Below are 14,388 nucleotides of genomic sequence, written 5' to 3'. Positions count from 1 at the left end.
AGGGCCCTCCCGCAGGGCGCCGCTCGCCCCCCGGGGCCTGGCGGGGGCCGCCGTGCGGGCCCGGGGCGTCTCGGGGGGCCGCGGGAGCCGCCAGCGAAACTCTGTCCCCGCCGGCGGCTGGCGAGCACCTGCCCTGGCTCCCTCGGCAAAAGCACTTTTCTTTTTTTTTCTTTTTCTTTTTCTTTTTTTTTTTTTTAACACGAGGGTCTAAATAAATCTTAGCAGAGCTCGAATTCCTGCGTTAATAGGAGCAAATAAGCATCCCACGGGATTGTTTACTTCAGTAACTGCATCCCATTAAGCAGCACCCGCGCTGTCTAATAAGGGAAATAAAATACAAAAGATAACGCCCCGGTAATTTAACTTTACAAAATGACAGAGGACGGAGTTGCACTTTCGGTCCCCCACGGCGGCTCTTATCTCTTGCTCCGCTTCCCCGAGGAAGTTATACACTTGATGGCTGAGCACATTATCTGACAGGCTCAGCCGGCGGAGGTTAGAAGAAACGTTTTACCAAGTCAAAAAATTTTTACTGTCTTATGGCAGGTAAAGCGATGGGGAGAGCGCGGTTTCTAAGGCAGGCTGCATCTCTCTGGCCCGCTCCCAGCAGACCTATCCAAGATGCCGGCTGGTGAGGTGCCCCAGGCCCCCTGGTCCTGCCTTTGGAGCTACCAAGCCTCAAGGAGAACCGGCTTTTCCGTCTTCTGCAGAATAAAAGGCTTAATAAAAAAGGGAAAGAAAAATTAAGAGTGTCACTCTCTGGGCACAGTTTTACACAGCCAATTTACAGCACTGAAATGCACAGGGATTTTCAGCCTCTGCAAAAGGAAGAACACAGAAGAACAATGCAGAAGCTGCAGACCTGGTGCACTGGCAAGGCAAACTTTCCAAGCGCACGTACAAGTCCATAGTCTAAATTTCTCAGAAGCCTCACATTGACCAAATGTAGAAACCTAATTCACTAGCCCTTTTGTTTGGCATGTCCTACCTCATGGGCTTGTATAGAACTTCAAGCATAGATGGCTTTGTTCACCAAAATAAATCCTATTTGAGGCTCTTTTGAGTGTACGTCCCTCAGAGCTTTAATTAAGCCTTAAACTAGTGCTAAGCTGCACTTTTTCCAAAAGCAGATCTTTCAAGAAGTAACCAATCACGGTAATAAATGACTGGCTTGGTTATAAACAGGGGTTGCTAACAGCCCTTCTCCCCAGCCAGCGCCAATGGGGACACGCACAGTGCCATCGAGCTCAGCCATGTGTAATGGCTCAGCTGGACTGACTCAACACAACCCCAGTATAGCGCTGGCTTGGAGCACGGTGAAACAAGTCTGAGTAAAGGCAGCGGATTAAGTTCTCCTATGAATCACTAAGAGCAACCGTTGATTGTTTAAGAGTTGAAAGGAATGCTTAAAGTAGCGATGCCAGCTCACACAGAAACAGTTTTCTATATCATAACTGATTTTAGTTAATTAGTCCTGCCAAATTAATGTCAGGGAACTCTAAGCATTAATTCAAGAGCACATCTTAGGATGAGGTTTGGGGAGTTACTTTGATTTGAACTGAATACTCTCTGCTTCTTCCTACAGCTCCAGCTTTTCAATAAAATCTTATAGACGCAGTCTGGTGTTTATATAGATTTGATGTAGCCCATATGGAGAAGGACTGAACAGAATACAAAAGTTTAGTTTCATACTGAATCAGGAGAAAACATAAACATTTTGCAGCTTTTCCTGAATAGAATTCCAAAGATTTAGACTGTAAATATGAAAATGACCATTTCAAAACATTTCCCTTGCATCTTTTTGAAACATGGTAACGCAATGTAAAATTCTACATCTAAACTGTCAGTGTCATTTTTGTTCTGACATGAACAGGTCTTTTCAAAGCAGGCGTTTTGGCAGTATTTCCTTAAAATGTCTAATGATGGTTATGGATTTGCCTACACTTTTCCAATACCTTCAATCTCCACATCTCCATCCCTTCAGCTAAAAAGACTTTCTGTGCAGTTCCAACTCACTTTGTCCTGGATTTTGTGATCTACATTTGTAAATTGAAATCAGATCTTTACTATAGGTGGGATGTGATCCATTAACAGCTTCCTGAGTTAGGAGAAATACTTTAATGGAATTGCTAAGCCAGAGGAGGAACTAAGTTAAGGGTGTCAGCGTGAGCCCGATGAGATGAAGGCAGAGCATGGCAGAAGTGCCAGCCGGTTTCTATACCTGCCATAAACTTCATTACTCCCATTGATTGTAACATATTGCAGACTATAGCAGCTCTGCATGAAGGAAGGAACCGTGTAACAACCAGCAGTACCTAGGAAAGGATGAAGATTTCTAGCAAGATGGTGAAAGAAAGGGCATTTTTAGAAATTTGGAAGTTCGGTGAGGAGGCAAACGTGAACCCAGATTGTTGTACTGTTTTGACAGGGAAGATCTGCATGATTTCAGCACGAGGCACATCTCCCTTTCAGTCACTCTCGCCTTCATCTTGCCTAGATGCCTTTCCAGCCAGCAGCTCTTTCTCTAAGGTCTGACCGCCTGCAGCTGAGTGGGTGTCAGGGCTGTGTCAGCGGTGAGTGAGACACATCTGCACCTGCACGCTGTCATCAGCAGAGACAGTTGTACCTGACGCCCTCACCCTGCTCTTGTTTTGCAACGGAAGAGAAGGTTGGCTGCCCTGCATCCTGACAAGACCAGATAAGTAAAGATAAAAATGAATGAAGTGCTGGACCATTCACCTCTGTCATAGCAGGAATGCACATTAGGATACTTCACAGTCTGTTCTGTCAGGGAGATCTGTTACTATAAAGAGAATAAAAGTTTGCCTCCTTTATGGCCATGAATGGGCATTTTGTCAGTTAACTTTCTTGTGGGTGTTACAGGTTGGGCAGCAATGGCATGTGAGAAGTGGCGATTGTTAACAGGCTGCAGACCCGGTTTGAGGGCTGCTAGGCCCCTGTGTGTTTCAATCAGTGTGGTGAGTGTCTTTTCCTAAAGACAGATTAACAGCTTATTTTGGTACTGGGGATCTTGTTAGCAGGACCAGGGATTCATTTTATGAGTTCTAGCAAATATTTTTCAAAGCTCCAAAATCTTAGATGTGCATGTTGAGCTCAAACTCTGTCAGTGATGGTACAGGTGGATCAGATCAGATCAGAAGTAGAATTTTCTTTTCTAAAAAAAGCCCTGTGGTTTTCATTGAACTGATCAGCAAAGTATGCTGATGTGCTGATCACAGTGATCAGAGCTTGGTCCAACACTTTGCTTATTTGTAGATCTGCAGTTCAATACGAGGAGCTGCTTTGATGGCCATGATTCTTCTTGTAAGTAATTAGGCAGCTTGCTTTCTCTCTTACAGCAATGGGACAACCCTGTCAAATTGTTTGTTCTTGTGAACAGCTTTAGAATTTTTTGGGTGCCATTATACTTTCCTGCAAGCTTCATCCATTGCGGTTGACTTGTGGACCTGGTTCTTTTAGCTGACGGGGGGCTAGAGGGAAACTCCTAAATCCTGCAATCTGGGGAACAGCAGACACCACGTGATTCCCCTAACCTGGCAGTGGCTTAGGTTGAGCAACAGTGATCCAATGAGGGTGTGCTCAATAATTTCAGATGAACAGGGCTAGTTGTTAAGTAGCCTCATGGGAAAAGACTACCATTATCATATTTGTCTGAATCAAAAAAATATCTGACCAGTAGGGTAGTAAGACGAGGAAGTCCCCATTCCTAGCAAATAGCTAGGACTGGGTCAGGTTTCCTACACATGTATTTATATGTACCTTAAAATCAGGCACTTTGGGGCATTTCTCATTATTGTGGAAACCATTTGTAGGCAGAAACATTCATGACCACAGACTCGACACCTGAGTCACCTCCATGTGAAAGTAACAGAAACGTCTTACATGAATGAGATTTCAGAAATCAGGAGGTTAGATTATTTCTGTAAAAGGATCATCTTAATCTATAGCAAAACCCCCCAACATTTTTAAATAAAGAAAACAGTTATCACATCCACAGAGTTAATTACATCCCAGATCTCTCAGGCTCAAACCACAGGTAAGTATCACCACACTGTTCTTCAATAAACAAGTCAAAATAGACAAAAAGGCCTCTGACAGTTATCTTCCCTACTGACAAACTATGTTACACATATTTTGGGGAAAAATGAAATCTGTTGGAACAAAGGGAGGAAATTTGTTTTCTACTTAAAATTCATTGTTAATAAACGTTTAGTTAGCTTCATACTGGGAATTTTTAGATGCAAAAAATTATTGTCCTTTAGCAACAAAGTTTATTTCTGCAAATAAGTGGAAGCAGCTTATTTTTAGTAAAATTTAAAAATATTATATCCTGATAGTTCAAATAACTTCTCAAAAGGTTTGTGCTATTTTTTTTTCTTTCAACAGAGCTGAAAAGCTCTGTGTTATAATTACTTGACTCTTTGTTAGAGATAAGTATTTGCTAATTTGAACTGCTTTGCTGATATCCATTCCCTTACTGGTTGATACTCTATCATGGGATCTAGAAAGTCAGAGCAAGATAAAATTAATTCTTGTTTGCAAGAAGGGAAACGATCTGTAATAAAAAGCAAGATAAAATGATTTAAAATATTTAACAGTACTGCTTCTACAATCCTTTCTCAGAGCCAAATACATTGATTCTGAATCTACTGAGTAGGGACTGAGCAGATTGACCATAGGTTAAGTACACGTAAATATAATAACATTCAGATATTGAGGTTAAATAATTGTTTAGGTATGTATACTGAGCAACCAAATCATATTGTGAATCCAATAGGGAACCAAATAACACATTAGAAAGTTTTACTAGTAAATTATACTTGCTGAAATGAGATGCCAAAAGACCCTGTAGCTGGCTAAAGGTGAGTGTACAGGTGAGAGCTGCAAACAAGTGTAGCAGATGCCTGTTATTGGAATCATGTGCTATGCATGGTCCATAAAGGAAGTTAAGCATGCGATGAAGACTATGCACTTGGTAAAATATATGTACATAATTCTCATGATATGTAACTCGACAGAGACTGCAACACTTCCAACAGTGCTGTAACAAATCAAGAAAAAAGGAATACGCTAACTGAAAATAGACAAAGAAGCTGTGTTGGCGTGGGTAAGAAGCAGGGACTTAAGTTTAAAGTGCGGAAGAGAACGTAAGTTGTCATCTTTTGAATACAGAAAGCTAACAGAATGCTGTTTTAGGCAGGGAAGTCTCATGGGGAATTTACTGCCAGTCCTGCAAGCTGGCTTTATTTTCAGCTCTGGGTCAGCACTCAGAGGATGGGATCTTGCTGTATAGGACAAACACTTCTGATAGCTTAAATATTCTAGAGGAGAAAACTTAAGAACTAGAAAGAAAACTAGCTATTATATTAAAACCAGAGTTGTCTTTATGAAATTCTTTTAATTCTAATCTCAGAAGCTCAAGTGCCTATGTTTCAGAATAATTCAGAATTAGTTTTTAATTTTATTCTTAAAATTGTCCAATGTTGGAGAGAAGTCCAAAGAAGCTGATAAATTTGGGCTATACAGTCTCTTTGGAAATAGCAAGTCCAAATAACGTTGTGTGGGCATGCAGTTATTGTGGTACCCATACCCAAAGAGGTAACTGGGGCTATCATCTGAAACTGCCAGAGTCTCTGCAGGGGCTAGAGCTGCAGTGGGGCAGTGTGCTGGGGTTTGGGGAGGAATTCTCAGAGTCTGGCAAACACAGACTATGCTCTTTTTTTTTCTTTTTTTTTTTTTGCTACCCAACCTCATGGGTAAAAGAAACTAAACATCAATCAAAGAACATCAACCAAAGAAGAGATTTAATACCTGAAGATCACCCGAATGGGCAAATAGAGATGCCTCATTCATACAGGCTCACACAACATCTGGTTCATGCTTGCCGAGAAATAGCTAGTGCCTGATTGCCAAAGGAACGGAGTAACTACAAACCACCTTAACCTGCCTTTGAATAAGGTGTCAAGAAATGAGCTGGGTAATTACTGATGGTGGTTGGTGGTTATAAACATGGAATATTTGTAAAGACAGTTTATCTGAGAGCAAAAAATAGCACAAGGGAGTTCCTGAGGTAGTACAGATTTGAGGCTTTTTGGTTTTCACTAAAAGGGACCCAAGAAGTGAGGAGACATTGCAACCCAAATTGATGCAAAAAAGATACAAAAATAGTTTCTAAAAGACCACGTAGAATCTAGTTTGCAGTATCTTTCATCTTCTATATGGAATATCATATGAATATAAAGTATAATCTGGTTTCAAATAGTTTAATGATTCTTGAAATCAAGAATCAAAAAACCAAAGAAATTTAAAGTACATAGATCCATTTTATTCTTGTGACCACAATGATTATTCTACGTTTGACTAACTAGAAAAGAAGATAAAGAGATGAGTGAACAGATACAATCTAATGTGTGATCAGAAAGCAAAGCAATGAAAAAGAATGAAAAATCTAGTGTTAATCATAAGAAATGTATAAAGCGGAATATTATCTCAGAATTGTTGAACAGAATACTACTTCTTAGTAAACAGATGACTAACAGGAACACATGTATGTGAATGTTACTGTGCATGTTTTTATTGGGAAAAGGGAAGCAATAATGGAGTATTGAACTGAAGTAAGGAGATACTTGGCTCAGCTGGTTGGCAGTCTTGTGTAGAAAAAGAAAGCATAAAATCATAAAAATTGTTTTGTTCTATTTTTTTCCCTGTAAATCTATTCTTTTAAAAATTTTTAAGTCACAGAGGAAGGAATAAGGGGTTCACAAAGAGTCAGAGAGAGAAGGCTACTTGAGAAAATTAATTTTGTGCTGGACAATACAGTTAGTCTGAAAATACCATGAGATGATCAGCTTTGAAAAGAAAGAAAACTTTCCTTTAGAAATGCATGTGTATGCATGCAGAATGTACATGAACTCTACATATATGGCTTCAAATGCATATTTAATGGCACTGTAAGATTTTAAAAAACCTAAATACTGAATATTGGTATTGGAATCAAAGACCATGCTGCAAATAATTACTGTATTGTAATGGTGGCCATAATGTATTGGCGCTATTCAAATATTAGGTACAAACTGTCTATTTATGAGACTCTGCAGTGTAAAATTTGTCAATATATTATTAAAAGATTGATAGATGGATTATAAAGTAGAGTGATGGGAAAAAAGTCAAAAGAGAATCAAAAGATACACAGTATCATTACTAGGTAGCCTATTTGGATATCGTAATTTATTGATAGATGTAATTTCTTTATAATTTACATGTTCCTTTAAAAATACTGACTTTTCATTCAGAAAATCAAGTCAAAGCACTTCTTCCTGGAATGGTGCATTTTGAGTGAGTAAAGCAAACAAAAAGTCTGATTTGACTTTTTCCAAGTCAAAAAAATATTTACTATCTTCCCAAAACAGTGACTTTCTCACAGGATCTATAATTAAGATTTCTATGTTTTCCCAGAAGGGTGGAGTCCCTCAAGGTCTGTCTTTCGCTACAGTGAAAGATGAGATTCCTCCTGAACAAGTATCATGGTGAATCAGAGGAGTCACTAGACTACTATTATGAAATATGTCTATGAAGACTGATCCCACATGAAAATGAATGCAGTAGGCTTTTAAACTACAACGCTACTATTTTGTTTTGACTGAAATTCAAAAAAAACATCTGGCTATGTCCAAATTAAACTTTTTCAGAATATTTTCTCCATTAAGTATTTTGTGATTTCAGTTTCTAGCCATGAATCAGAGTTAAAAGAAATTTTAACATTATAGAATATTCACTGGATAAAAAGTCTTCATTATTTTGAGAAAAAAATCTACTCAAATATTAGGAAGTAACCAAAGATAAAACACAGATTGTAAAAATACAAAACCACATTAATGATGAAGAAAATGTCTATCTTCTGGGGCCAGAAGGGATTGCTACATAACAAATGCAAAGCAAAGGTACAATGACCTTTAATTCTCTTCCCAGGATCAAATATAAATTGATCCTGCATTAATAATTCACACTGCTGCAGAAGAGAGAAATGTGTTATTTTTCTGTATTAAGATACTGGAACGTCATACCGTAAGACAATTTATGGCAAAGCAAGTGATCTAAGGAACCTGCCTCTGATCATGGAAACACCGGTAGGCAAGAAGGGTGATAATATACACACTCCTCCTGGGCTTATCAGAACAACATCAGCTCTCGTTGTTCTGCGATTACACCTGACTGACATGAATAAACTGGGCGAGAGAATTTCAGGACTCCCCCGGCTGCTGCCCCTCTTTATTTTCCCCTTAAATTGGCCTTTTCATCCTCCTTGTTTGTAGGGTTTCCTTTAGGCTCAATGTTATTTTTCCTTCACTCTGGAAAAACACAACCCAAATACTGAGGAAGATGGCTATGCAGTGCTCGACAGTGATTAAAGATCAGAGAATTGTCTAGGGACACAGTATTTAAAAAGATGCTCTTTGGCCAAGGAAGCTGGGTAGACTGCAATTGAACAGGGATGTTTGGGAAACAAGGTCTGTGTGGGATTATAGAGTTAAGCAGGTGCCATCCAGCAGAAAATGACATAATAGGAACTGTCTACAAATAATTAAAGGCATGTCATAAAGTAGGCCATTTTTTTTTTTTTTTTGATTAATCAAAGAAGACCGAGGAACTTATTTAACGCATAGAAGGGAAAATTTAGGTTACACACTAGGAAAGACTGCATGGTATCTGAACAAAAAAGAGTTCATATACAAAACAGACTGTGCCATCGCTAGCTTAAAGTGAAAAACTGTTCAAGAAGTCCTTTATTTCTTGGAGTGATTTAGAAATAATTAAATAAACCCTGTGCTTTATAAGAGAAAGTATCAGGTGACCCCTAGAGGTCATCTCAAGTCCAAGCAACCCTGTAGCTACAATAACCTATGGCTTTTGTTAAAAGGTAACAAAAATGCGAGACTGATTTACACCTTTGTATTGTATACAATTATACTGTACTTTAACCACCCTCTAGGTACTTTAGAAATTTGCCACGATGTATGCAAACCATTCATTTTCATAAATGTTTCTCCTCAAATCGTTACATTAAGGATGTTAGTATAACCTTATAATATAAATAGAAAATGGTCACTTACGGGCATGAGTGAATGAAAAGCAGACCGAAAAGCCAGATTATGAAAGAATACATTTGGTTTTGTAAATAAGAACTTTTTCAAGGCTGTACAAATAGAAAATAAATTGCTATAATGTTGACTTGTGCATGACAGCGATTACTCAGTCCTCAATCCTGTAACATGCATTGTGGTGAGACAATCACCCCCAGCATGCTGCAAAGTCCAGTCCCTGGCAACTGGCATTGGATGTTGCATATTTTCTTCCATTAAAGAAGATTTCTAAGAAGTTACTTTTTTCCCCTCTTCCTTTTCATACTCTTTTCTTTGGAGAGCTTACGAATTTCTTTCTCACTTCTAATGAGCTTTTGTGGACAATGGGAATACACTTTTTTCATTTTAAGTGCTGCCTGTTCCTCCCAAATATGTATTAGTCAGTGACAATTATAGCAATCACATTTTTGTCAAGGTAGAATCTTGTAGATGCTTCAACTCATTATTTTTAAATAGTATTCATAATTACCTATCCAAATTATTTCTTGAATTTGGCATAGTATTAACTTCAAAGGCCAGAAGGGCTGTTAATTAGCTGTTAATTAAATCTAAGGTCTGATAGTTCTTATGAATATGGTTCCAGCATTACATCAGCACTCCACTGCACACACAGCCATAGGAATGCAGAAAGGGCCTCAAAGACTTCTATCAGGAGATGAAGATGAGACATAATTCTCGATCTGCTCATTTGTGATGGGGCGAATGGACAGATCAGAAGGCAGAGTTTTTAAAAAATGGATTTCACTGTCTGGAAGGCCAGCCAGGTCAATTCAGATTTTTGTTATCAAAATTCAGCCAGGTGATAAAGTATCCTGCCCACACTTTTAAAGAAAACAGGATTTCAGCTGTTTGCATGACTCCTTGATTTGCCTGTTTTATACAAGTTTTTGATGGTGCCATTATCTATATCGATGATACAAATACATAACAAACTACAAACTCCAAGTATAAGCATGGAAAAATGTAACTCTTTGGTAACCCATCTTTCTGGGCAGTTTAGTTTGAAAGATTTTGGCCCAACAGCCTGACATCTACTCATACCTTTGCAGTCCAATCCAGTCTCACCTACAGCACCCAATGTGGTTTTTTGTACAAGTTTTTCCCTGCTATTCTGTTGCTTTTGTGTTTCAGGCAGAATGGGGCAAAATACCAGAAAGCTTGAGCCCATTCCTGAATGGATACTGCTCTTGTTGTACTCAGCTGAATCTGGATGTGCTAGAAAGAAACCCTGCTTATTGTTTTGTTTTTCCTTCAGGACTGCATCATTTTGATTGTTATTTTTTCATTAGAATATGGGAAGATTCACTGGTTACAATTTTCAGCTTCACCTAAAAATCTATAATAGCAATGGCACATGGTGATAATGAAACAAGAGTTCTCAGGGTGTCAGAAAAACTAGCTCTGGCATAATCATAATTTTGAAGTTCTTTTCCGATCTGGAACATGAAACCAAGCTGCTCCTGTTTACCATTGATACAGGCAGTTTTGTTGTTGATAAATAAATATAATGCATATAACCTTGTGCAGCATTTAAATAATGGATATATCAACTGGTATTTATTCAAGTAAAGCACTGTGTCTTATCAAGTAAATGACCTCTTTTAGAGGCCAGATCACTAATGCCAATTATAATGTGAAATTAATTTTAACAATATATGTAATCCTGCTAAAATAACCTAACAAAATACAACTTAAATAAATGTACTGAGATCAAATAGAAAATCTTAATGACATTTCTAATACTTTCAAATTTAAAACTATTTTTTTCTCTTTTTTCATAATACCTTGAATTTTTGCCACTTACACACCACTACAGATGTCAACAAACAAAGAATAATGGAATTACAGAACAGAATAAAAGTACCCTTTACCAATCTGAAATGTAGTATAGTGATTAAAGTAAGTGGGCCATGCCACCAGAGCAACCTACCACAACTATAAAATTATCCAAAAGCAAAACACTTTTCTTAAGTCTGAGCCTAGAGAGGAACAGAGCCTTCCTGGATAAAAATAGAGGGGGAAATATGCTAATAGGTCAGTAAAGATGCTCAATCTGGCTGTGGTAGACAATTAAGGTGAAGAAAACGACTTATTTTCTTTTTATCTTCTCTTATAGAAGTTACTGCTCTTCTGGGATTTATGTAGAAATTAATTCAGCTTTACTATTTTGGTATACCTTTTTATAAAAACACAAACTGCTGCATTACTTGTAATTATTTTTTTCTACCTGCTGTTGTGTAATCCATAGTGAATAAATCAACATCTCTAAATTTTCTCTCCCCTGTGTTAGCAGCAGCTGAAATAGTGATTAGTGAAATTAAACATCATATATATTATTTGGTGAAAACTTACGTTAAATTCTGCCACCAATATGCTCATACCTAAGTATATAATGGCTGGTTTCGAGAATTACAGTTTTTATGTGAAAAACTAACTTTTGCTGAAATTTTTGAAATATAAAATATATTTCCTTACCTCTTTTAGCAGAATGGAAGCCCAGTAATCTCTCACACTTGAAAAATTGATTTGCTGCTCCATATTTTTCATATTCCAGGACAAAAATTATGTTCCTTTTCCACCTTTCCCTGGATTCATTGTTACGTGCATTACACAACTGTCTAGTGGAAGACTTCACATATTTCTCTAGCTAGGCCTATTGCCATACATGCAAAAATCCCCCAAACCTGTAACCAAATAAAGTAGCCTTCTGGATTTCAGTGACAGTACAAGCATATTTACAGACACATGCTTATCTAATGTATTGGGTAAAAAAGAAAGAGAAAAGAGAATGGTAGCATCAGGATAAGAGCTTGTCTTAAAAATACATGGCCAGCAATGGATACTTTACATTAGGTCTTAAGCAATGAAAGTAGCAGCAGCAAAGGCTAATAACATTGCCTGACTCTAAGATCTGAGCAAAGAGTTGCCAAGAGCAAGAGGTCCAGGCTGGGGCCAGGGTGGTTTTCATGAAGCAGAAGATTGTCTTTCCAGGAAGAAAATAACTCAGTTAGAAAAAGACAGAAATTGGATTATTTTCATGGAAATACCTTGGTTTATCAGGTTTGGATAAACAAAGGCAATCACAAGAAATATTTACTGTTCTTATTCTCAAGGCAAGACAGCTAACTAAAAAATACTTTGTATCGGTTAACTAATTGCTATTATGGTTCTCCAATGAAGGGCAATTTTGAGATAAGAAACAAAGAAAATATTCCAGCAAGAAGGAACATGCAGTAAGAACCTTCCCTGAAATAAAAGTTCCCCATCCTGATGGAAAGACTGGATCAGTAAAATAGCTTAAATGCTACTAGAAGACATTTTGGATGTGTTAAATGACAAGGAACTCCTTACCACATCTAAACGAGTGTTGATTGAGCATCGTTTTCTTACATTGAAGTCAGCTGTTCAACCTTTTTTTCTACCTATGGTGAAAATATCACTTGGCTGGTAAGTATCTCAACATGGTTGGTCCTGGAAATGGTGACAGTCTGAGGTCACAGTCACATATTTCTTAAAACTATAGAGTAGAGATTTAAAGACACAAACCCCCACCAAAATAATGAGTGTCAAAGTAGTTAGGAAACAGCTAATGCCAACTTGATACACAACAGACTTTTTCAACATCCTTCCTCCAGTTTTTACAGGATCTTTTGTTCTGAACATCAGGGAAAAGGGTGCTAAGACTGTTTAAGCTGACAGTCTGCACACTGCTGCAGCATGCATAAGGAGATTTCACAGTTCCGAACAAAAACTTTTTTTTTCTTTTTTTTTTTTTTACATTATATTTCCTCCCAACACCTCAGGTCCCCTCCCTTATGGAGCAGCCATCCCTTGCTGTGCTCTGACAAAAACAAGAAACTGAGATATGTATCACATGTTTTCTGAGTAATATTTACCTTCCCAATAGGCCTCTGAAAGCTTCTGAACATTCACATGCATTCAAAACCAACCATACAGGATGAAAATGTTGAAGTGGTTTGCATTTTCAGAGATTATTGCAGGTTACAGTCTGCTGGAATCATAGTTAAACAGCTTTTAAATTTATCACTTGTGTGTGTAGTTGTCAGATCTTAATAATTGCAGTCCTCTTTATTGTGATAGATCTCCTGTTAGGAAAACCCATAACACTGCACAAAATGCTTCTGGTGGTTTAATGAACGGTGCTCTTTCTTGTAAGTAAATAACAAATTAGTGAACAAACCACAGGACATATTATATAAGAATTATACCTAATTACTTGCAGTTGTAAGGGGGGAAAATATTTTTTAAAAGTTTCCCAGAGAAAAGATAAATTTTGCTGACTGACTCTTATTTTGAATAATTTGCTCTGCTTTATTCAATAAATTACCTAAATTGTGTAATTCTCATAGTTTTTTCATTTGATACATCACTAACTCTTTGATCATTATACATTTTTTTCTGCTGCTTTCCCTTTTTTTTTCTGCCTATTCTCCACATTTTTTTTGCACCTTTTATTCTCTGATCTGCAGTCAAAACTTTTCTTAACAAGCTACTTTAATGAAAAAAAAAATCCCTTTGGAGTAATATTAAAATACATAAGAGGTGAGTATATTCCAGATAACCAAATAAAACACTTGATCTTAATTACAAGTTAGAATTTATGAAATTTTCTAATGAGATATCAAGGAGTTTGGTGAAAATGTACTAATATTTTAGCACTTCTACTAATTTACTAAAATTTTAATTATTACATTTATCAAAAAGCATTTTAGTAAAGAAATGTGTATGCTCACAGGCAGTTATTCTATCATGTTAAAGGGTTTGAGATTAAATTTCAGTACTGCTAAAATACAAAAATACTGCTAAAAAGATCACAGCATCTAAATAAGAAGGATCAGAGAAGAATCAGCAGCAAGAAGAACCTACTCTACAGTTTTTCTTGGAATAACCACTTAAATAAACAGGACTAATTCTGTGTGTGATTGTGGGACAGAAGCTTAAGGTGGTGAAAAAGTATCAACAGTAAAGGGCAAACTGAATACATATGAAATATTGTTGGGAACTCTGTATTAGTCTGAAATGAGATTTTATGACATCTTCCAAACTATTAGAAGGTTTAACCTCTTGGGAAATTTTCATTAGTTGTACAAAAAAATGCCATCAGCCAGCTTTTCTTTTCCAGTCAGGAATTCCTCTCAAGAAACTCTATGTAGCTGCTGGCTTTGATCTTTGTCCCATTATTTCAGTCTCATGCTTCCTCTCAAAG

General features: G+C 37.4%; 1 protein-coding gene across 4 annotated transcripts in view; it reads right to left on the bottom strand.

The window, feature by feature from the left end:
* The window catches only part of ANKS1B (ankyrin repeat and sterile alpha motif domain containing 1B), a 455,905-nt gene that overhangs the window by 92,344 nt on the left and 349,173 nt on the right, over positions 1 to 14,388 (bottom strand). The gene's annotated exons all lie outside the window — the stretch shown is intronic.

The sequence above is a fragment of the Calidris pugnax genome, unplaced genomic scaffold (genome assembly GCF_001431845.1).
Source record: "Calidris pugnax isolate Ruff unplaced genomic scaffold, ASM143184v1 scaffold44, whole genome shotgun sequence".
In the NCBI taxonomy this organism is placed as follows: Eukaryota; Metazoa; Chordata; class Aves; order Charadriiformes; family Scolopacidae; genus Calidris; species Calidris pugnax.
The sequence above is the reverse complement of the archived record's forward strand: the minus strand, read 5'-3'. Positions and strand labels throughout refer to the sequence as shown.